Source organism: Somniosus microcephalus, chromosome 6 (assembly GCF_052327205.1).
Source record: "Somniosus microcephalus isolate GS21.2 chromosome 6, FLI_Smic_1.0, whole genome shotgun sequence".
Classification (NCBI taxonomy): Eukaryota; Metazoa; Chordata; class Chondrichthyes; order Squaliformes; family Somniosidae; genus Somniosus; species Somniosus microcephalus.
The window spans coordinates 148,596,307-148,616,610 of record NC_140992.1 but is presented as its reverse complement, the minus strand read 5'-3'; positions in this window follow the sequence as shown (position 1 = coordinate 148,616,610).

Genomic DNA, 20,304 nt, shown 5'->3' with positions numbered 1-20,304 from the left:
GTCAGTGAGTGAGTGTGTGTGACTGTCAGTGAGTGTGTGTCAGTGAGAGTCAGTGAGTGAATGTCAGTGAGTGAGTGTCAGTGAATGAGTGAGTGTCAGTGAGTGAGTGTCAGTGAGTGAGTGTCAGTGAGAGTCAGTGAGTGAATGTCAGTGAGTGAGTGTCAGTGAATGAGTGAGTGTCAGTGAGTGAGTGTCAGTGAGTGAATGAGTGTCAGTGAGTGAGTGTCAGTGAGTGAGTGTCATTGAATGAGTGAGTGTCAGTGAGTGAGTGTCAGTGAGTGATTGTCAGTGAGTAAGTGTCAGTGAGTGATTGTCAGTGAGTAAGTGTCAGTGAGTGATTGTCAGTGAGTGAGTGGCAGTGAGTGATTGTCAGTGAGTGAGTGTCAGTGAGTGAGTGTCAGTGAGTGAGTGTCAGTTAGTGAGTGTCATTGAGTGAGTGTCAGTGAGTGAGTGTCAGTGAGTGAGTGAGTGTCAGTGATGGAGAGTCAATGAGTGAGTGAGTGCAAGTGAGTGAGTGTCAGTGAGTGAGTGTCAGTGAGTGAGTGTCAGTGAGTGTGTGTCAGTGAGTGAGTGTCAGTGAGTGAGTGTCAGTGAGTGAGTGTCAGTGAGTGTGTGTCACTGAGTGAGTGTCAGTGAGTGAGTGTCCAGTGAGTGAGTGTCAGTGAGTGAGTGTCAGTGAGTGAGTGTCAGTGAGTGAGTGTCAGTGAGTGAGTGTCAGAGAGAGGGTGTCAGTGAGTGAGTGTCAGTGAGTGAGTGTCAGTGAGTGAGTATCATTGAGAGAGTGTCAGTGAGTGAGTGTCCAGTGAGTGAGTGTCAGTGAGTGAGTGTCAGTGAGTGAGTGTCAGTGAGTGAGTGTCAGAGAGAGGGTGTCAGTGAGTGAGTGTCAGTGAGTGAGTGTCAGTGAGTGAGTATCATTGAGAGAGTGTCAGTGAGTGAGTGTCAGTGAGTGAGTGTCAGTTAGTGAGGGTCATTGAGTGAGTGTCAGTGAGTGAGTGGCAGTGAGTGAGTGTCAGTGAGTGAGTGTCATTGAGTGAGTGTCAATGAGTGAGTGTCATTGAGTGAGTGTCAGTGAGTGAGTGTCAGAGAGTGAGTGTCAGTGAGTGTGTGTCATTGAGTGAGTGTCAGTGAGTCAGTGTCAGTGAGTGAGTGAGTGTCAGTGAGTGAGTGAGAGTGAGTGAGTGTCAGTGAGTGCAAGTGAGTGAGTGTGTGTGAGTGTCAGTGAGTGAATGTCAGTGAGTGTGTGTCAGTGAGTGAGTGTCAGTCAGTGAGAGTCAGTGAGTGGGTGTCATTGAGTGAGTGTCAGTGAGTGAGTGTCAGTAAGTGAGTGTCAGTGAGTGAGTGTCAGTGAGTGAATGTCAGTGAGTGAGTGTCAGTGAGTGAGGGTCAGTGAGTGAGTGTCAATGAGTGTCAGTGAGTGAGTTTCAGTGAGTGAGTGTCAGTGAGTGAGTGTCAGTGAGTGAGTGTCAGAGAGTGAGTGTCAGTGAGTGAGTGTCAGTTAGTGAGTGTCAGTGAGTGAGTGTCATTGAGTGTATGTCAGTGAGTGAGTGTCAGTGAGTGAGTGAGTGTCAGTGAGGGAGTGTCAGTGAGTGAGTGAGCGCAAGTGAGTGAGTGTCAGTGAGTGAGTGTCAGTGAGTGTGTGTCAGTGAGTGAGTGTGTGTGAGTGTCAGTGAGTGAGTGTCAGTGAGTGAGTGTCATTGACTGAGTGTCAGTGAGTGATTGTTAGTGAGTGAGTGTCATTGAGTGAGTGTCAGTGAGTGAGTGTCAGTGAGTGAGTGTCAGTGAGTTTCAGTGAGTGAGTGACAGTGAGTGATTGTCAGAGAGAGGGTGTCAGTGAGTGTGTCAGTGAGTGAGTGTCAGTGAGTGAGTGTCAATGAGTGACTGTCAGTGAGTGAGTGTCAGTTAGTGAGTGTCATTGAGTGAGTGTCAGTGAGTGAGTGTCAGTGAGTGAGTGTCAGTGCGTGAGTGTCATTGAGTGAGTGTCAGTGAGTGAGTGTCATTGAGTGAGTGTCAGTGAGTGAGTGTCAGTGAGTGAGTGTCAGTGAGTGAGTGTCAGAGAGTGAGTGTCAGTGAGTGAGTGTCAGTGAGTGAGTGAGTGTCAGTGAGGGAGAGTCAGTTAGTGAGTGAGTGCAAGTGAGTGAGTGTCAGTGAGTCAGTGTCAGTGAGTGAGTGTCAGTGAGTGTGTGTCAGTGAGTGAGTGTCAGTGAGTGAGTGTCAGTGAGTGAGTGTCAGTGAGTGTGTGTCAGTGATTGAGTGTCAGTGAGTGAGTGTCCAGTGAGTGAGTGTGTGTGAGTGTCAGTGAGTGAGTGTCAGTGAGTGTGTGTCAGTGTGTGAGTGTCAGTGAGTGAGTGTCAGTGAGTGAGTGTCAGTGAGTGAGTGTCATTGAATCAGTGTCAGTGAGTGAGTGTCAGTGAGTGACTGTCAGTGAGTGAGTGTCAGTGAGTGAGTGTCAGAGAGAGGGTGTCAGTGAGTGAGTGTCAGTGAGTGAGTGTCAGTGAGTGAGTATCATTGAGAGAGTGTCAGTGAGTGAGTGGCAGTGAGTGAGTGTCAGTGAGTGAGTGTCATTGAGTGAGTGTCAGTGAGTGAGGGTCATTGAGTGAGTGTCAGTGAGTGAGTGTCAGAGAGTGAGTGTCAGTGAGTGTGTGTCATTGAGTGAGTGTCAGTGAGTGAGTGTCAGTTAGTGAGTGAGTGTCAGTGATTGAGTGACAGTGAGTGAGTGCCAGTGAGTGTCAGTGAGTGAGTGAGTGTGAGTGTCAGTGAGTGAGTGTCAGTGAGTGTGTGTCAGTGAGTGAGTGTCAGTGAGTGAGTGTCAGTGAGTGTGTGTCATTAAGTGAGTGTCAGTGAGTGAGTGTCAGTAAGTGAGTGTCAGTGAGTGAGTGTCAGTGAGTGAGTGTCATTGAGTGAGTGTCAGTGAGTGAATGTCAGTGAGTGAGTGTCAGTGAGTGAGGGTCAGTGAGTGAGTGTCAATGAGTGTCAGTGAAGGAGTGTCAGTGAGTGAGTGAGTGCAAGTGAGTGAGTGTCAGTGAATGAGTGTCAGAGAGTGTGTGTCAGTGAGTGAGTGTGTGTGAGTGTCAGTAAGTGAGTGTCAGTGAGTGTGTGTCAGTGAGTGAGTGTCAGTGAGTGAGTGTCAGTGAGTGTGTGTCATTGAGTGAGTGTCAGTGAGTGAGTGACAGTGAGTGAGTGTCAGTGAGTGAGTGTCAGTGAGTGAGTGTCAGTGAGTGATTGTCAGAGAGAGGGTGTCAGTGAGTGAGTGTCAGTGAGTGACTGTCAGTGAGTGAGTGTCATTGAGTGAGTGTCAGTGAGGGAGTGTCAGTTAGTGAGTGTCATTGAGTGAGTGTCAGTGAGTGAGTGTCAGTGAGTGAGTGTCAGTGTGTGAGTGTCATTGAATGAGTGTCAGTGAGTGAGTGTCATTGAGTGAGTGTCAGTGAGTGTGTGTCATTGAGTGAGTGTCAGTGAGTGAGTGTCAGTGAGTGATTGATTGTCAGTGAGTGAGTGAAAGTGAGTGAGTGTCAGTGAGTGAGTGTCAGTGAGTGAGTGTGTGTGACTGTCAGTGAGTGAGTGTCAGTGAGTGTGTGTCAGTGAGAGTCAGTGAGTGAATGTCAGTGAGTGAGTGTCAGTGAATGAGTGAGTGTCAGTGAGTGAGTGTCAGTGAGTGAGTGTCAGTGAGTGAGTGTCAGTGAGAGTCAGTGAGTGAATGTCAGTGAGTGAGTGTCAGTGAATGAGTGAGTGTCAGTGAGTGAGTGTCAGTGAGTGAATGAGTGTCAGTGAGTGAGTGTCAGTGAGTGAGTGTCATTGAATGAGTGAGTGTCAGTGAGTGAGTGTCAGTGAGTGATTGTCAGTGAGTAAGTGTCAGTGAGTGATTGTCAGTGAGTAAGTGTCAGTGAGTGATTGTCAGTGAGTGAGTGGCAGTGAGTGATTGTCAGTGAGTGAGTGTCAGTGAGTGAGTGTCAGTGAGTGAGTGTCAGTTAGTGAGTGTCATTGAGTGAGTGTCAGTGAGTGAGTGTCAGTGAGTGAGTGAGTGTCAGTGATGGAGAGTCAATGAGTGAGTGAGTGCAAGTGAGTGAGTGTCAGTGAGTGAGTGTCAGTGAGTGAGTGTCAATGAGTGAGTGTCAGTGAGTGAGTGTCAGTGAGTGAGTGTCAGTGAGTGTGTGTCACTGAGTGAGTGTCAGTGAGTGAGTGTCCAGTGAGTGAGTGTCAGTGAGTGAGTGTCAGTGAGTGAGTGTCATTGAATGAGTGAGTGTCAGTGAGTGAGTGTCAGTGAGTGATTGTCAGTGAGTAAGTGTCAGTGAGTGATTGTCAGTGAGTAAGTGTCAGTGAGTGATTGTCAGTGAGTGAGTGGCAGTGAGTGATTGTCAGTGAGTGAGTGTCAGTGAGTGAGTGTCAGTGAGTGAGTGTCAGTTAGTGAGTGTCATTGAGTGAGTGTCAGTGAGTGAGTGTCAGTGAGTGAGTGAGTGTCAGTGATGGAGAGTCAATGAGTGAGTGAGTGCAAGTGAGTGAGTGTCAGTGAGTGAGTGTCAGTGAGTGAGTGTCAGTGAGTGTGTGTCAGTGAGTGAGTGTCAGTGAGTGAGTGTCAGTGAGTGTGTGTCACTGAGTGAGTGTCAGTGAGTGAGTGTCCAGTGAGTGAGTGTCAGTGAGTGAGTGTCAGTGAGTGAGTGTCCAGTGAGTGAGTGTGTGTGAGTGTCAGTGAGTGAGTGTCAGTGAGTGTGTGTCAGTGTGTGAGTGTCAGTGAGTGAGTGTCAGTGAGTGAGTGTCATTGAATCAGTGTCAGTGAGTGAGTGTCAGTGAGTGAGTGTCAGTGAGTGAGTGTCAGTGAGTGAGTGTCAGAGAGAGGGTGTCAGTGAGTGAGTGTCAGTGAGTGAGTGTCAGTGACTGAGTATCATTGAGAGAGTGTCAGTGAGTGAGTGGCAGTGAGTGAGTGTCAGTGAGTGAGTGTCATTGAGTGAGTGTCAGTGAGTGAGGGTCATTGAGTGAGTGTCAGTGAGTGAGTGTCAGAGAGTGAGTGTCAGTGAGTGTGTGTCATTGAGTGAGTGTCAGTAAGTGAGTGTCAGTTAGTGAGTGAGTGTCAGTGATTGAGTGACAGTGAGTGAGTGTCAGTGAGTGTCAGTGAGTGAGTGTGTGTGAGTGTCAGTGAGTGAGTGTCAGTGAGTGTGTGTCAGTGAGTGAGTGTCAGTGAGTGAGTGTCAGTGAGTGTGTGTCATTAAGTGAGTGTCAGTGAGTGAGTGTCAGTAAGTGAGTGTCAGTGAGTGAGTGTCAGTGAGTGAGTGTCATTGAGTGAGTGTCAGTGAGTGAATGTCAGTGAGGGAGTGTCAGTGAGTGAGGGTCAGTGAGTGAGTGTCAATGAGTGTCAGTGAAGGAGTGTCAGTGAGTGAGTGAGTGCAAGTGAGTGAGTGTCAGTGAGTGAGTGTCAGAGAGTGTGTGTCAGTGAGTGAGTGTGTGTGAGTGTCAGTAAGTGAGTGTCAGTGAGTGTGTGTCAGTGAGTGAGTGTCAGTGAGTGAGTGTCAGTGAGTGAGTGTCATTGAGTGAGTTTCAGTGAGTGAGTGACAGTGAGTGAGTGTCAGTGAGTGAGTGTCAGTGAGTGAGTGTCAGTGAGTGATTGTCAGAGAGAGGTTGTCAGTGAGTGAGTGTCAGTGAGTGAGTGTCAGTGAGTGAGTGTCATTGAGTGAGTGTCAGTGAGTGAGTGTCAGTTAGTGAGTGTCATTGAGTGAGTGTCAGTGAGTGAGTGTCAGTGAGTGAGTGTCAGTGTGTGTGTGTGATTGAGTGAGTGTCAGTGAGTGAGTGTCATTGAGTGAGTGTCAGTGAGTGAGTGTCAGAGAGTGAGTGTCAGTGAGTGTGTGTCATTGAGTGAGTGTCAGTGAGTGAGTGTCAGTGAGTGATTGATTGTCAGTGAGTGAGTGAAAGTGAGTGAGTGTCAGTGAGTGAGTGTCAGTGAGTGAGTGTGTGTGAGTGTCAGTGAGTGAGTGTCAGTGAGTGTGTGTCAGTGAGAGTCAGAGAGTGAATGTCAGTGAGTGAGTGTCAGTGAATGAGTGAGTGTCAGTGAGTGAGTGTCAGTGAGTGAGTGTCAGTGAGTGAGTGTCAGTGAGTGAGTGTCAGAGAGAGGGTGTCAGTGAGTGAGTGTCAGTGAGTGAGTGTCAGTGAGTGAGTATCATTGAGAGAGTGTCAGTGAGTGAGTGTCAGTGAGTGAGTGTCAGTTAGTGAGGGTCATTGAGTGAGTGTCAGTGAGTGAGTGGCAGTGAGTGAGTGTCAGTGAGTGAGTGTCATTGAGTGAGTGTCAGTGAGTGAGTGTCATTGAGTGAGTGTCAGTGAGTGAGTGTCAGAGAGTGAGTGTTAGTGAGTGTGTGTCATTGAGTGAGTGTCAGTGAGTCAGTGTCAGTGAGTGAGTGAGTGTCAGTGAGTGAGTGACAGTGAGTGAGTGTCAGTGAGTGTCAGTGAGTGAGTGTGTGTGAGTGTCAGTGAGTGAGTGTCAGTGAGTGTGTGTCAGTGAATGAGTGTCATTGAGTGAGTGTCAGTAAGTGAGTGTCAGTGAGTGAGTGTCAGTGAGTGAATGTCAGTGAGTGAGTGTCAGTGAGTGAGGGTCAGTGAGTGAGTGTCAATGAGTGTCAGTGAGTGAGTTTCAGTGAGTGAGTGTCAGTGAGTGAGTGTCAGTGAGTGAGTGTCAGAGAGTGAGTGTCAGTGAGTGAGTGTCAGTTAGTGAGTGTCAGTGAGTGAGTGTCATTGAGTGTGTGTCAGTGAGTGAGTGTCAGTGAGTGAGTGAGTGTCAGTGAGGGAGTGTCAGTGAGTGAGTGAGCGCAAGTGAGTGAGTGTCAGTGAGTGAGTGTCAGTGAGTGTGTGTCAGTGAGTGAGCGTGTGTGAGTGTCAGTGAGTGAGTGTCAGTGAGTGAGTGTCATTGACTGAGTGTCAGTGAGTGATTGTTAGTGAGTGAGTGTCATTGAGTGAGTGTCAGTGAGTGAGTGTCAGTGAGTGAGTGTCAGTGAGTGAGTGTCAGTGAGTGAGTGACAGTGAGTGATTGTCAGAGAGTGGGTGTCAGTGAGTGTGTCAGTGAGTGAGTGTCAGTGAGTGAGTGTCAATGAGTGACTGTCAGTGAGTGAGTGTCAGTTAGTGAGTGTCATTGAGTGAGTGTCAGTGAGTGAGTGTCAGTGAGTGAGTGTCAGTGCGTGAGTGTCATTGAGTGAGTGTCAGTGAGTGAGTGTCATTGAGTGAGTGTCAGTGAGTGAGTGTCAGTGAGTGAGTGTCAGTGAGTGAGTGTCAGAGAGTGAGTGTCAGTGAGTGAGTGAGTGTCAGTGAGGGAGAGTCAGTTAGTGAGTGAGTGCAAGTGAGTGAGTGTCAGTGAGTCAGTGTTTGTGAGTGAGTGTCAGTGAGTGTGTGTCAGTGAGTGAGTGTCAGTGAGTGAGTGTCAGTGAGTGAGTGTCAGTGAGTGTGTGTCAGTGAGTGAGTGTCAGTGAGTGAGTGTCCAGTGAGTGAGTGTGTGTGAGTGTCAGTGAGTGAGTGTCAGTGAGTGTGTGTCAGTGTGTGAGTGTCAGTGAGTGAGTGTCAGTGAGTGAGTGTCATTGAATCAGTGTCAGTGAGTGAGTGTCAGTGAGTGAGTGTCAGTGAGTGAGTGTCAGTGAGTGAGTGTCAGAGAGAGGGTGTCAGTGAGTGAGTGTCAGTGAGTGAGTGTCAGTGACTGAGTATCATTGAGAGAGTGTCAGTGAGTGAGTGTCAGTGAGTGAGTGTCAGTGAGTGAGTATCATTGAGAGAGTGTCAGTGAGTGAGTGTCCAGTGAGTGAGTGTCAGTGAGTGAGTGTCAGTGAGTGAGTGTCAGTGAGTGAGTGTCAGAGAGAGGGTGTCAGTGAGTGAGTGTCAGTGAGTGAGTGTCAGTGAGTGAGTATCATTGAGAGAGTGTCAGTGAGTGAGTGTCAGTGAGTGAGTGTCAGTTAGTGAGGGTCATTGAGTGAGTGTCAGTGAGTGAGTGGCAGTGAGTGAGTGTCATTGAATCAGTGTCAGTGAGTGAGTGTCAGTGAGTGACTGTCAGTGAGTGAGTGTCAGTGAGTGAGTGTCAGAGAGAGGGTGTCAGTGAGTGAGTGTCAGTGAGTGAGTGTCAGTGAGTGAGTATCATTGAGAGAGTGTCAGTGAGTGAGTGGCAGTGAGTGAGTGTCAGTGAGTGAGTGTCATTGAGTGAGTGTCAGTGAGTGAGGGTCATTGAGTGAGTGTCAGTGAGTGAGTGTCAGAGAGTGAGTGTCAGTGAGTATGTGTCATTGAGTGAGTGTCAGTGAGTGAGTGTCAGTTAGTGAGTGAGTGTCAGTGATTGAGTGACAGTGAGTGAGTGTCAGTGAGTGTCAGTGAGTGAGTGTGTGTGAGTGTCAGTGAGTGAGTGTCAGTGAGTGTGTGTCAGTGAGTGAGTGTCAGTGAGTGAGTGTCAGTGAGTGTGTGTCATTAAGTGAGTGTCAGTGAGTGAGAGTCAGTAAGTGAGTGTCAGTGAGTGAGTGTCAGTGAGTGAGTGTCATTGAGTGAGTGTCAGTGAGTGAATGTCAGTGAGTGAGTGTCAGTGAGTGAGGGTCAGTGAGTGAGTGTCAATGAGTGTCAGTGAAGGAGTGTCAGTGAGTGAGTGAGTGCAAGTGAGTGAGTGTCAGTGAGTGAGTGTCAGAGAGTGTGTGTCAGTGAGTGAGTGTGTGTGAGTGTCAGTAAGTGAGTGTCAGTGAGTGTATGTCAGTGAGTGAGTGTCAGTGAGTGAGTGTCAGTGAGTGAGTGTCATTGAGTGAGTGTCAGTGAGTGAGTGACAGTGAGTGAGTGTCAGTGAGTGAGTGTCAGTGAGTGAGTGTCAGTGAGTGATTGTCAGAGAGAGGGTGTCAGTGAGTGAGTGTCAGTGAGTGAGTGTCAGTGAGTGAGTGTCATTGAGTGAGTGTCAGTGAGTGAGTGTCAGTGAGTGTGTGTCATTGAGTGAGTGTCAGTGAGTGAGTGTCAGTGAGTGATTGATTGTCAGTGAGTGAGTGAAAGTGAGTGAGTGTCAGTGAGTGAGTGTCAGTGAGTGAGTGTGTGTGACTGTCAGTGAGTGAGTGTCAGTGAGTGTGTGTCAGTGAGAGTCAGTGAGTGAATGTCAGTGAGTGAGTGTCAGTGAATGAGTGAGTGTCAGTGAGTGAGTGTCAGTGAGTGAGTGTCAGTGAGTGAGTGTCAGTGAGAGTCAGTGAGTGAATGTCAGTGAGTGAGTGTCAGTGAATGAGTGAGTGTCAGTGAGTGAGTGTCAGTGAGTGAATGAGTGTCAGTGAGTGAGTGTCAGTGAGTGAGTGTCATTGAATGAGTGAGTGTCAGTGAGTGAGTGTCAGTGAGTGATTGTCAGTGAGTATGTGTCAGTGAGTGATTGTCAGTGAGTAAGTGTCAGTGAGTGATTGTCAGTGAGTGAGTGGCAGTGAGTGATTGTCAGTGAGTGAGTGTCAGTGAGTGAGTGTCAGTGAGTGAGTGTCAGTTAGTGAGTGTCATTGAGTGAGTGTCAGTGAGTGAGTGTCAGTGAGTGAGTGAGTGTCAGTGATGGAGAGTCAATGAGTGAGTGAGTGCAAGTGAGTGAGTGTCAGTGAGTGAGTGTCAGTGAGTGAGTGTCAGTGAGTGTGTGTCAGTGAGTGAGTGTCAGTGAGTGAGTGTCAGTGAGTGTGTGTCACTGAGTGAGTGTCAGTGAGTGAGTGTCCAGTGAGTGAGTGTCAGTGAGTGAGTGTCAGTGAGTGAGTGTCAGTGAGTGAGTGTCAGAGAGAGGGTGTCAGTGAGTGAGTGTCAGTGAGTGAGTGTCAGTGAGTGAGTATCATTGAGAGAGTGTCAGTGAGTGAGTGTCCAGTGAGTGAGTGTCAGTGAGTGAGTGGCAGTGAGTGAGTGTCAGTGAGTGAGTGTCAGAGAGAGGGTGTCAGTGAGTGAGTGTCAGTGAGTGAGTGTCAGTGAGTGAGTATCATTGAGAGAGTGTCAGTGAGTGAGTGTCAGTGAGTGAGTGTCAGTTAGTGAGGGTCATTGAGTGAGTGTCAGTGAGTGAGTGGCAGTGAGTGAGTGTCAGTGAGTGAGTGTCATTGAGTGAGTGTCAATGAGTGAGTGTCATTGAGTGAGTGTCAGTGAGTGAGTGTCAGAGAGTGAGTGTCAGTGAGTGTGTGTCATTGAGTGAGTGTCAGTGAGTCAGTGTCAGTGAGTGAGTGAGTGTCAGTGAGTGAGTGAGAGTGAGTGAGTGTCAGTGAGTGTCAGTGAGTGAGTGTGTGTGAGTGTCAGTGAGTGAGTGTCAGTGAGTGTGTGTCAGTGAGTGAGTGTCAGTCAGTGAGTGTCAGTGAGTGGGTGTCATTGAGTGAGTGTCAGTGAGTGAGTGTCAGTAAGTGAGTGTCAGTGAGTGAGTGTCAGTGAGTGAATGTCAGTGAGTGAGTGTCAGTGAGTGAGGGTCAGTGAGTGAGTGTCAATGAGTGTCAGTGAGTGAGTTTCAGTGAGTGAGTGTCAGTGAGTGAGTGTCAGTGAGTGAGTGTCAGAGAGTGAGTGTCAGTGAGTGAGTGTCAGTTAGTGAGTGTCAGTGAGTGAGTGTCATTGAGTGTGTGTCAGTGAGTGAGTGTCAGTGAGTGAGTGAGTGTCAGTGAGGGAGTGTCAGTGAGTGAGTGAGCGCAAGTGAGTGAGTGTCAGTGAGTGAGTGTCAGTGAGTGTGTGTCAGTGAGTGAGTGTGTGTGAGTGTCAGTGAGTGAGTGTCAGTGAGTGAGTGTCATTGACTGAGTGTCAGTGAGTGATTGTTAGTGAGTGAGTGTCATTGAGTGAGTGTCAGTGAGTGAGTGTCAGTGAGTGAGTGTCAGTGAGTGTCAGTGAGTGAGTGACAGTGAGTGATTGTCAGAGAGAGGGTGTCAGTGAGTGTGTCAGTGAGTGAGTGTCAGTGAGTGAGTGTCAATGAGTGACTGTCAGTGAGTGAGTGTCAGTTAGTGAGTGTCATTGAGTGAGTGTCAGTGAGTGAGTGTCAGTGAGTGAGTGTCAGTGCGTGAGTGTCATTGAGTGAGTGTCAGTGAGTGAGTGTCATTGAGTGAGTGTCAGTGAGTGAGTGTCAGTGAGTGAGTGTCAGTGAGTGAGTGTCAGAGAGTGAGTGTCAGTGAGTGAGTGTCAGTGAGTGAGTGAGTGTCAGTGAGGGAGAGTCAGTTAGTGAGTGAGTGCAAGTGAGTGAGTGTCAGTGAGTCAGTGTCAGTGAGTGAGTGTCAGTGAGTGTGTGTCAGTGAGTGAGTGTCAGTGAGTGAGTGTCAGTGAGTGAGTGTCAGTGAGTGTGTGTCAGTGATTGAGTGTCAGTGAGTGAGTGTCCAGTGAGTGAGTGTGTGTGAGTGTCAGTGAGTGAGTGTCAGTGAGTGTGTGTCAGTGTGTGAGTGTCAGTGAGTGAGTGTCAGTGAGTGAGTGTCAGTGAGTGAGTGTCATTGAATCAGTGTCAGTGAGTGAGTGTCAGTGAGTGACTGTCAGTGAGTGAGTGTCAGTGAGTGAGTGTCAGAGAGAGGGTGTCAGTGAGTGAGTGTCAGTGAGTGAGTGTCAGAGAGTGTGTGGCAGTGAGTGAGTGTGTGTGAGTGTCAGTAAGTGAGTGTCAGTGAGTGTGTGTCAGTGAGTGAGTGTCAGTGAGTGAGTGTCAGTGAGTGAGTGTCATTGAGTGAGTGTCAGTGAGTGAGTGACAGTGAGTGAGTGTCAGTGAGTGAGTGTCAGTGAGTGAGTGTCAGTGAGTGATTGTCAGAGAGAGGGTGTCAGTGAGTGAGTGTCAGTGAGTGAGTGTCAGTGAGTGAGTGTCATTGAGTGAGTGTCAGTGAGTGAGTGTCAGTGAGTGTGTGTCATTGAGTGAGTGTCAGTGAGTGAGTGTCAGTGAGTGATTGATTGTCAGTGAGTGAGTGAAAGTGAGTGAGTGTCAGTGAGTGAGTGTCAGTGAGTGAGTGTGTGTGACTGTCAGTGAGTGAGTGTCAGTGAGTGTGTGTCAGTGAGAGTCAGTGAGTGAATGTCAGTGAGTGAGTGTCAGTGAATGAGTGAGTGTCAGTGAGTGAGTGTCAGTGAGTGAGTGTCAGTGAGTGAGTGTCAGTGAGAGTCAGTGAGTGAATGTCAGTGAGTGAGTGTCAGTGAATGAGTGAGTGTCAGTGAGTGAGTGTCAGTGAGTGAATGAGTGTCAGTGAGTGAGTGTCAGTGAGTGAGTGTCATTGAATGAGTGAGTGTCAGTGAGTGAGTGTCAGTGAGTGATTGTCAGTGAGTAAGTGTCAGTGAGTGATTGTCAGTGAGTAAGTGTCAGTGAGTGATTGTCAGTGAGTGAGTGGCAGTGAGTGATTGTCAGTGAGTGAGTGTCAGTGAGTGAGTGTCAGTGAGTGAGTGTCAGTTAGTGAGTGTCATTGAGTGAGTGTCAGTGAGTGAGTGTCAGTGAGTGAGTGAGTGTCAGTGATGGAGAGTCAATGAGTGAGTGAGTGCAAGTGAGTGAGTGTCAGTGAGTGAGTGTCAGTGAGTGAGTGTCAATGAGTGAGTGTCAGTGAGTGAGTGTCAGTGAGTGAGTGTCAGTGAGTGTGTGTCACTGAGTGAGTGTCAGTGAGTGAGTGTCCAGTGAGTGAGTGTCAGTGAGTGAGTGTCAGTGAGTGAGTGTCAGTGAGTGAGTGTCAGAGAGAGGGTGTCAGTGAGTGAGTGTCAGTGAGTGAGTGTCAGTGAGTGAGTATCATTGAGAGAGTGTCAGTGAGTGAGTGTCCAGTGAGTGAGTGTCAGTGAGTGAGTGGCAGTGAGTGAGTGTCAGTGAGTGAGTGTCAGAGAGAGGGTGCCAGTGAGTGAGTGTCAGTGAGTGAGTGTCAGTGAGTGAGTATCATTGAGAGAGTGTCAGTGAGTGAGTGTCAGTGAGTGAGTGTCAGTTAGTGAGGGTCATTGAGTGAGTGTCAGTGAGTGAGTGGCAGTGAGTGAGTGTCAGTGAGTGAGTGTCATTGAGTGAGTGTCAATGAGTGAGTGTCATTGAGTGAGTGTCAGTGAGTGAGTGTCAGAGAGTGAGTGTCAGTGAGTGTGTGTCATTGAGTGAGTGTCAGTGAGTCAGTGTCAGTGAGTGAGTGAGTGTCAGTGAGTGAGTGAGAGTGAGTGAGTGTCAGTGAGTGTCAGTGAGTGAGTGTGTGTGAGTGTCAGTGAGTGAGTGTCAGTGAGTGTGTGTCAGTGAGTGAGTGTCAGTCAGTGAGTGTCAGTGAGTGGGTGTCATTGAGTGAGTGTCAGTGAGTGAGTGTCAGTAAGTGAGTGTCAGTGAGTGAGTGTCAGTGAGTGAATGTCAGTGAGTGAGTGTCAGTGAGTGAGGGTCAGTGAGTGAGTGTCAATGAGTGTCAGTGAGTGAGTTTCAGTGAGTGAGTGTCAGTGAGTGAGTGTCAGTGAGTGAGTGTCAGAGAGTGAGTGTCAGTGAGTGAGTGTCAGTTAGTGAGTGTCAGTGAGTGAGTGTCATTGAGTGTGTGTCAGTGAGTGAGTGTCAGTGAGTGAGTGAGTGTCAGTGAGGGAGTGTCAGTGAGTGAGTGAGCGCAAGTGAGTGAGTGTCAGTGAGTGAGTGTCAGTGAGTGTGTGTCAGTGAGTGAGTGTGTGTGAGTGTCAGTGAGTGAGTGTCAGTGAGTGAGTGTCATTGACTGAGTGTCAGTGAGTGATTGTTAGTGAGTGAGTGTCATTGAGTGAGTGTCAGTGAGTGAGTGTCAGTGAGTGAGTGTCAGTGAGTGTCAGTGAGTGAGTGACAGTGAGTGATTGTCAGAGAGAGGGTGTCAGTGAGTGTGTCAGTGAGTGAGTGTCAGTGAGTGAGTGTCAATGAGTGACTGTCAGTGAGTGAGTGTCAGTTAGTGAGTGTCATTGAGTGAGTGTCAGTGAGTGAGTGTCAGTGAGTGAGTGTCAGTGCGTGAGTGTCATTGAGTGAGTGTCAGTGAGTGAGTGTCATTGAGTGAGTGTCAGTGAGTGAGTGTCAGTGAGTGAGTGTCAGAGAGTGAGTGTCAGTGAGTGAGTGTCAGTGAGTGAGTGAGTGTCAGTGAGGGAGAGTCAGTTAGTGAGTGAGTGCAAGTGAGTGAGTGTCAGTGAGTCAGTGTCAGTGAGTGAGTGTCAGTGAGTGTGTGTCAGTGAGTGAGTGTCATTGAGTGAGTGTCAGTGAGTGAGTGTCAGTGAGTGTGTGTCAGTGATTGAGTGTCAGTGAGTGAGTGTCCAGTGAGTGAGTGTGTGTGAGTGTCAGTGAGTGAGTGTCAGTGAGTGTGTGTCAGTGTGTGAGTGTCAGTGAGTGAGTGTCAGTGAGTGAGTGTCAGTGAGTGAGTGTCATTGAATCAGTGTCAGTGAGTGAGTGTCAGTGAGTGAGTGTCAGTGAGTGAGTGTCAGTGAGTGAGTGTCAGAGAGAGGATGTCAGTGAGTGAGTGTCAGTGAGTGAGTGTCAGTGAGTGAGTATCATTGAGAGAGTGTCAGTGAGTGAGTGGCAGTGAGTGAGTGTCAGTGAGTGAGTGTCATTGAGTGAGTGTCAGTGAGTGAGGGTCATTGAGTGAGTGTCAGTGAGTGAGTGTCAGAGAGTGAGTGTCAGTGAGTGTGTGTCATTGAGTGAGTGTCAGTGAGTGAGTGTCAGTTAGTGAGTGAGTGTCAGTGATTGAGTGACAGTGAGTGAGTGTCAGTGAGTGTCAGTGAGTGAGTGAGTGTGAGTGTCAGTGAGTGAGTGTCAGTGAGTGTGTGTCAGTGAGTGAGTGTCAGTGAGTGAGTGTCAGTGAGTGTGTGTCATTAAGTGAGTGTCAGTGAGTGAGTGTCAGTAAGTGAGTGTCAGTGAGTGAGTGTCAGTGAGTGAGTGTCATTGAGTGAGTGTCAGTGAGTGAATGTCAGTGAGTGAGTGTCAGTGAGTGAGGGTCAGTGAGTGAGTGTCAATGAGTGTCAGTGAAGGAGTGTCAGTGAGTGAGTGAGTGCAAGTGAGTGAGTGTCAGTGAGTGAGTGTCAGAGAGTGTGTGTCAGTGAGTGAGTGTGTGTGAGTGTCAGTAAGTGAGTGTCAGTGAGTGTGTGTCAGTGAGTGAGTGTCAGTGAGTGAGTGTCAGTGAGTGAGTGTCATTGAGTGAGTGTCAGTGAGTGAGTGACAGTGAGTGAGTGTCATTGAGTGAGTGTCAGTGAGTGAGTGTCAGTGAGTGATTGTCAGAGAGAGGGTGTCAGTGAGTGAGTGTCAGTGAGTGAGTGTCAGTGAGTGAGTGTCATTGAGTGAGTGTCAGTGAGTGAGTGTCAGTTAGTGAGTGTCAGTGAGTGAGTGTCAGTGAGTGAGTGTCAGTGTGTGAGTGTCATTGAATGAGTGTCAGTGAGTGAGTGCCATTGAGTGAGTGTCAGTGAGTGAGTGTCAGAGAGTGAGTGTCAGTGAGTGTGTGTCATTGAGTGAGTGTCAGTGAGTGAGTGTCAGTGAGTGGTTGATTGTCAGTGAGTGAGTGAAAGTGAGTGAGTGTCAGTGAGTGAGTGTCAGTGAGTGAGAGTGTGTGACTGTCAGTGAGTGAGTGTCAGTGAGTGTGTGTCAGTGAGAGTCAGTGAGTGAATGTCAGTGAGTGAGTGTCAGTGAATGAGTGAGTGTCAGTGAGTGAGTGTCAGTGAGTGAGTGTCAGTGAGTGAGTGTCAGTGTGAGTCAGTGAGTGAATGTCAGTGAGTGAGTGTCAGTGAATGAGTGAGTGTCAGTGAGTGAGTGTCAGTGAGTGAATGAGTGTCAGTGAGTGAGTGTCAGTGAGTGAGTGTCATTGAATGAGTGAGTGTCAGTGAGTGAGTGTCAGTGAGTGATTGTCAGTGAGTAAGTGTCAGTGAGTGATTGTCAGTGAGTAAGTGTCAGTGAGTGATTGTCAGTGAGTGAGTGGCAGTGAGTGATTGTCAGTGAGTGAGTGTCAGTGAGTGAGTGTCAGTGAGTGAGTGTCAGTTAGTGAGTGTCATTGAGTGAGTGTCAGTGAGTGAGTGTCAGTGAGTGAGTGAGTGTCAGTGATGGAGAGTCAATGAGTGAGTGAGTGCAAGTGAGTGAGTGTCAGTGAGTGAGTGTCAGTGAGTGAGTGTCAGTGAGTGTGTGTCAGTGAGTGAGTGTCAGTGAGTGTGTGTCACTGAGTGAGTGTCAGTGAGTGAGTGTCCAGTGAGTGAGTGTCAGTGAGTGAGTGTCAGTGAGTGAGTGTCCAGTGAGTGAGTGTGTGTGAGTGTCAGTGAGTGAGTGTCAGTGAGTGTGTGTCAGTGTGTGAGTGTCAGTGAGTGAGTGTCAGTGAGTGAGTGTCATTGAATCAGTGTCAGTGAGTGAGTGTCAGTGAGTGAGTGTCAGTGAGTGAGGGTCATTGAGTGAGTGTCAGTGAGTGAGTGTCAGAGAGTGAGTGTCAGTGAGTGTGTGTCATTGAGTGAGTGTCAGTAAGTGAGTGTCAGTTAGTGAGTGAGTGTCAGTGATTGAGTGACAGTGAGTGAGTGTCAGTGAGTGTCAGTGAGTGAGTGTGTGTGAGTGTCAGTGAGTGAGTGTCAGTGAGTGTGTGTCAGTGAGTGAGTGTCAGTGAGTGAGTGTCAGTGAGTGTGGGTCATTAAGTGAGTGTCAGTGAGTGAGTGTCAGTAAGTGAGTGTCAGTGAGTGAGTGTCAGTGAGTGAGTGTCATTGAGTGAGTGTCAGTGAGTGAATGTCAGTGAGTGAGTGTCAGTGAGTGAGGGTCAGTGAGTGAGTGTCAATGAGTGTCAGTGAAGGAGTGTCAGTGAGTGAGTGAGTGCAAGTGAGTGAGTGTCAGTGAGTGAGTGTCAGAGAGTGTGTGTCAGTGAGTGAGTGTGTGTGAGTGTCAGTAAGTGAGTGTCAGTGAGTGTGTGTCAGTGAGTGAGTGTCAGTGAGTGAGTGTCAGTGAGTTAGTGTCATTGAGTGAGTGTCAGTGAGTGAGTGACAGTGAGTGAGTGTCAGTGAGTGAGTGTCAGTGAGTGAGTGTCAGTGAGTGATTGTCAGAGAGAGGTTGTCAGTGAGTGAGTGTCAGTGAGTGAGTGTCAGTGAGTGAGTGTCATTGAGTGAGTGTCAGTGAGTGAGTGTCAGTTAGTGAGTGTCATTGAGTGAGTGTCAGTGAGTGAGTGTCAGTGAGTGAGTGTCAGTGTGTGAGTGTGATTGAGTGAGTGTCAGTGAGTGAGTGTCATTGAGTGAGTGTCAGTGAGTGAGTGTCAGAGAGTGAGTGTCAGTGAGTGTGTGTCATTGAGTGAGTGTCAGTGAGTGAGTGTCAGTGAGTGATTGATTGTCAGTGAGTGAGTGAAAGTGAGTGAGTGTCAGTGAGTGAGTGTCAGTGAGTGAGTGTGTGTGAGTGTCAGTGAGTGAGTGTCAGTGAGTGTGTGTCAGTGAGAGTCAGAGAGTGAATGTCAGTGAGTGAGTGTCAGTGAATGAGTGAGTGTCAGTGAGTGAGTGTCAGTGAGTGAGTGTCAGTGAGTGAGTGTCAGTGAGTGAGTGTCAGAGAGAGGGTGTCAGTGAGTGAGTGTCAGTGAGTGAGTGTCAGTGAGTGAGTATCATTGAGAGAGTGTCAGTGAGTGAGTGTCAGTGAGTGAGTGTCAGTTAGTGAGGGTCATTGAGTGAGTGTCAGTGAGTGAGTGGCAGTGAGTGAGTGTCAGTGAGTGAGTGTCATTGAGTGAGTGTCAGTGAGTGAGTGTCATTGAGTGAGTGTCAGTGAGTGAGTGTCAGAGAGTGAGTGTTAGTGAGTGTGTGTCATTGAGTGAGTGTCAGTGAGTCAGTGTCAGTGAGTGAGTGTCAGTGAGTGAGTGCCAGTGAGTGAGTGTCAGTGAGTGTCAGTGAGTGAGTGTGTGTGAGTGTCAGTGAGTGAGTGTCAGTGAGTGTGTGTCAGTGAGTGAGTGTCATTGAGTGAGTGTCAGTAAGTGAGTGTCAGTGAGTGAGTGTCAGTGAGTGAATGTCAGTGAGTGAGTGTCAGTGAGTGAGGGTCAGTGAGTGAGTGTCAATGAGTGTCAGTGAGTGAGTTTCAGTGAGTGAGTGTCAGTGAGTGAGTGTCAGTGAGTGAGTGTCAGAGAGTGAGTGTCAGTGAGTGAGTGTCAGTTAGTGAGTGTCAGTGAGTGAGTGTCATTGAGTGTGTGTCAGTGAGTGAGTGTCAGTGAGTGAGTGAGTGTCAGTGAGGGAGTGTCAGTGATGAGTGAGCGCAAGTGAGTGAGTGTCAGTGAGTGAGTGTCAGTGAGTGTGTGTCAGTGAGTGAGCGTGTGTGAGTGTCAGTGAGTGAGTGTCAGTGAGTGAGTGTCATTGACTGAGTGTCAGTGAGTGATTGTTAGTGAGTGAGTGTCATTGAGTGAGTGTCAGTGAGTGAGTGTCAGTGAGTGAGTGTCAGTGAGTGAGTGTCAGTGAGTGAGTGACAGTGAGTGATTGTCAGAGAGAGGGTGTCAGTGAGTGTGTCAGTGAGTGAGTGTCAGTGAGTGAGTGTCAATGAGTGACTGTCAGTGAGTGAGTGTCAGTTAGTGAGTGTCATTGAGTGAGTGTCAGTGAGGGAGTGTCAGTGAGTGAGTGTCAGTGCGTGAGTGTCATTGAGTGAGTGTCAGTGAGTGAGTGTCATTGAGTGAGTGTCAGTGAGTGAGTGTCAGTGAGTTAGTGTCAGTGAGTGAGTGTCAGTGAGTGAGTGTCAGTGAGTGAGTGTCAGTGAGTGAGTGAGTGTCAGTGAGGGAGAGTCAGTTAGTGAGTGAGTGCAAGTGAGTGAGTGTCAGTGAGTCAGTGTTTGTGAGTGAGTGTCAGTGAGTGTGTGTCAGTGAGTGAGTGTCAGTGAGTGAGTGTCAGTGAGTGTGTGTCAGTGAGTGAGTGTCAGTGAGTGAGTGTCCAGTGAGTGAGTGTGTGTGAGTGTCAGTGAGTGAGTGTCAGTGAGTGTGTGTCAGTGTGTGAGTGTCAGTGAGTGAGTGTCAGTGAGTGAGTGTCATTGAATCAGTGTCAGTGAGTGAGTGTCAGTGAGTGAGTGTCAGTGAGTGAGTGTCAGTGAGTGAGTGTCAGAGAGAGGGTGTCAGTGAGTGAGTGTCAGTGAGTGAGTGTCAGTGACTGAGTATCATTGAGAGAGTGTCAGTGAGTGAGTGTCAGTGAGTGAGTGTCAGTGAGTGAGTATCATTGAGAGAGTGTCAGTGAGTGAGTGTCCAGTGAGTGAGTGTCAGTGAGTGAGTGTCAGTGAGTGAGTGTCAGTGAGTGAGTGTCAGAGAGAGGGTGTCAGTGAGTGAGTGTCAGTGAGTGAGTGTCAGTGAGTGAGTATCATTGAGAGAGTGTCAGCGAGTGAGTGTCAGTGAGTGAGTGTCAGTTAGTGAGGGTCATTGAGTGAGTGTCAGTGAGTGAGTGGCAGTGAGTGAGTGTCAGTGAGTGAGTGTCATTGAGTGAGTGTCAATGAGTGAGTGTCATTGAGTGAGTATCAGTGAGTGAGTGTCAGAGAGTGAGTGTCAGTGAGTGTGTGTCATTGAGTGAGTGTCAGTGAGTCAGTGTCAGTGAGTGAGTGAGTGTCAGTGAGTGAGTGAGAGTGAGTGAGTGTCAGTGAGTGTCAGTGAGTGAGTGTGTGTGAGTGTCAGTGAGTGAGTGTCAGTGAGTGTGTGTCAGTGAGTGAGTGTCAGTCAGTGAGTGTCAGTGAGTGGGTGTCATTGAGTGAGTGTCAGTGAGTGAGTGTCAGTAAGTGAGTGTCAGTGAGTGAGTGTCAGTGAGTGAATGTCAGTGAGTGAGTGTCAGTGAGTGAGGGTCAGTGAGTGAGTGTCAATGAGTGTCAGTGAGTGAGTTTCAGTGAGTGAGTGTCAGTGAGTGAGTGTCAGTGAGTGAGTGTCAGAGAGTGAGTGTCAGTGAGTGAGTGTCAGTTAGTGAGTGTCAGTGAGTGAGTGTCATTGAGTGTGTGTCAGTGAGTGAGTGTCAGTGAGTGAGTGAGTGTCAGTGAGGGAGTGTCATTGAGTGAGTGAGCGCAAGTGAGTGAGTGTCAGTGAGTGAGTGTCAGTGAGTGTGTGTCAGTGAGTGAGTGTGTGTGAGTGTCAGTGAGTGAGTGTCAGTGAGTGAGTGTCATTGACTGAGTGTCAGTGAGTGATTGTTAGTGAGTGAGTGTCATTGAGTGAGTGTCAGTGAGTGAGTGTCAGTGAGTGAGTGTCAGTGAGTGAGTGTCAGTGAGTGAGTGACAGTGAGTGATTGTCAGAGAGAGGGTGTCAGTGAGTGTGTCAGTGAGTGAGTGTCAGTGAGTGAGTGTCAATGAGTGACTGTCAGTGAGTGAGTGTCAGTTAGTGAGTGTCATTGAGTGAGTGTCAGTGAGTGAGTGTCAGTGAGTGAGTGTCAGTGCGTGAGTGTCATTGAGTGAGTGTCAGTGAGTGAGTGTCATTGAGTGAGTGTCAGTGAGTGAGTGTCAGTGAGTGAGTGTCAGTGAGTGAGTGTCAGAGAGTGAGTGTCAGTGAGTGAGTGTCAGTGAGTGAGTGAGTGTCAGTG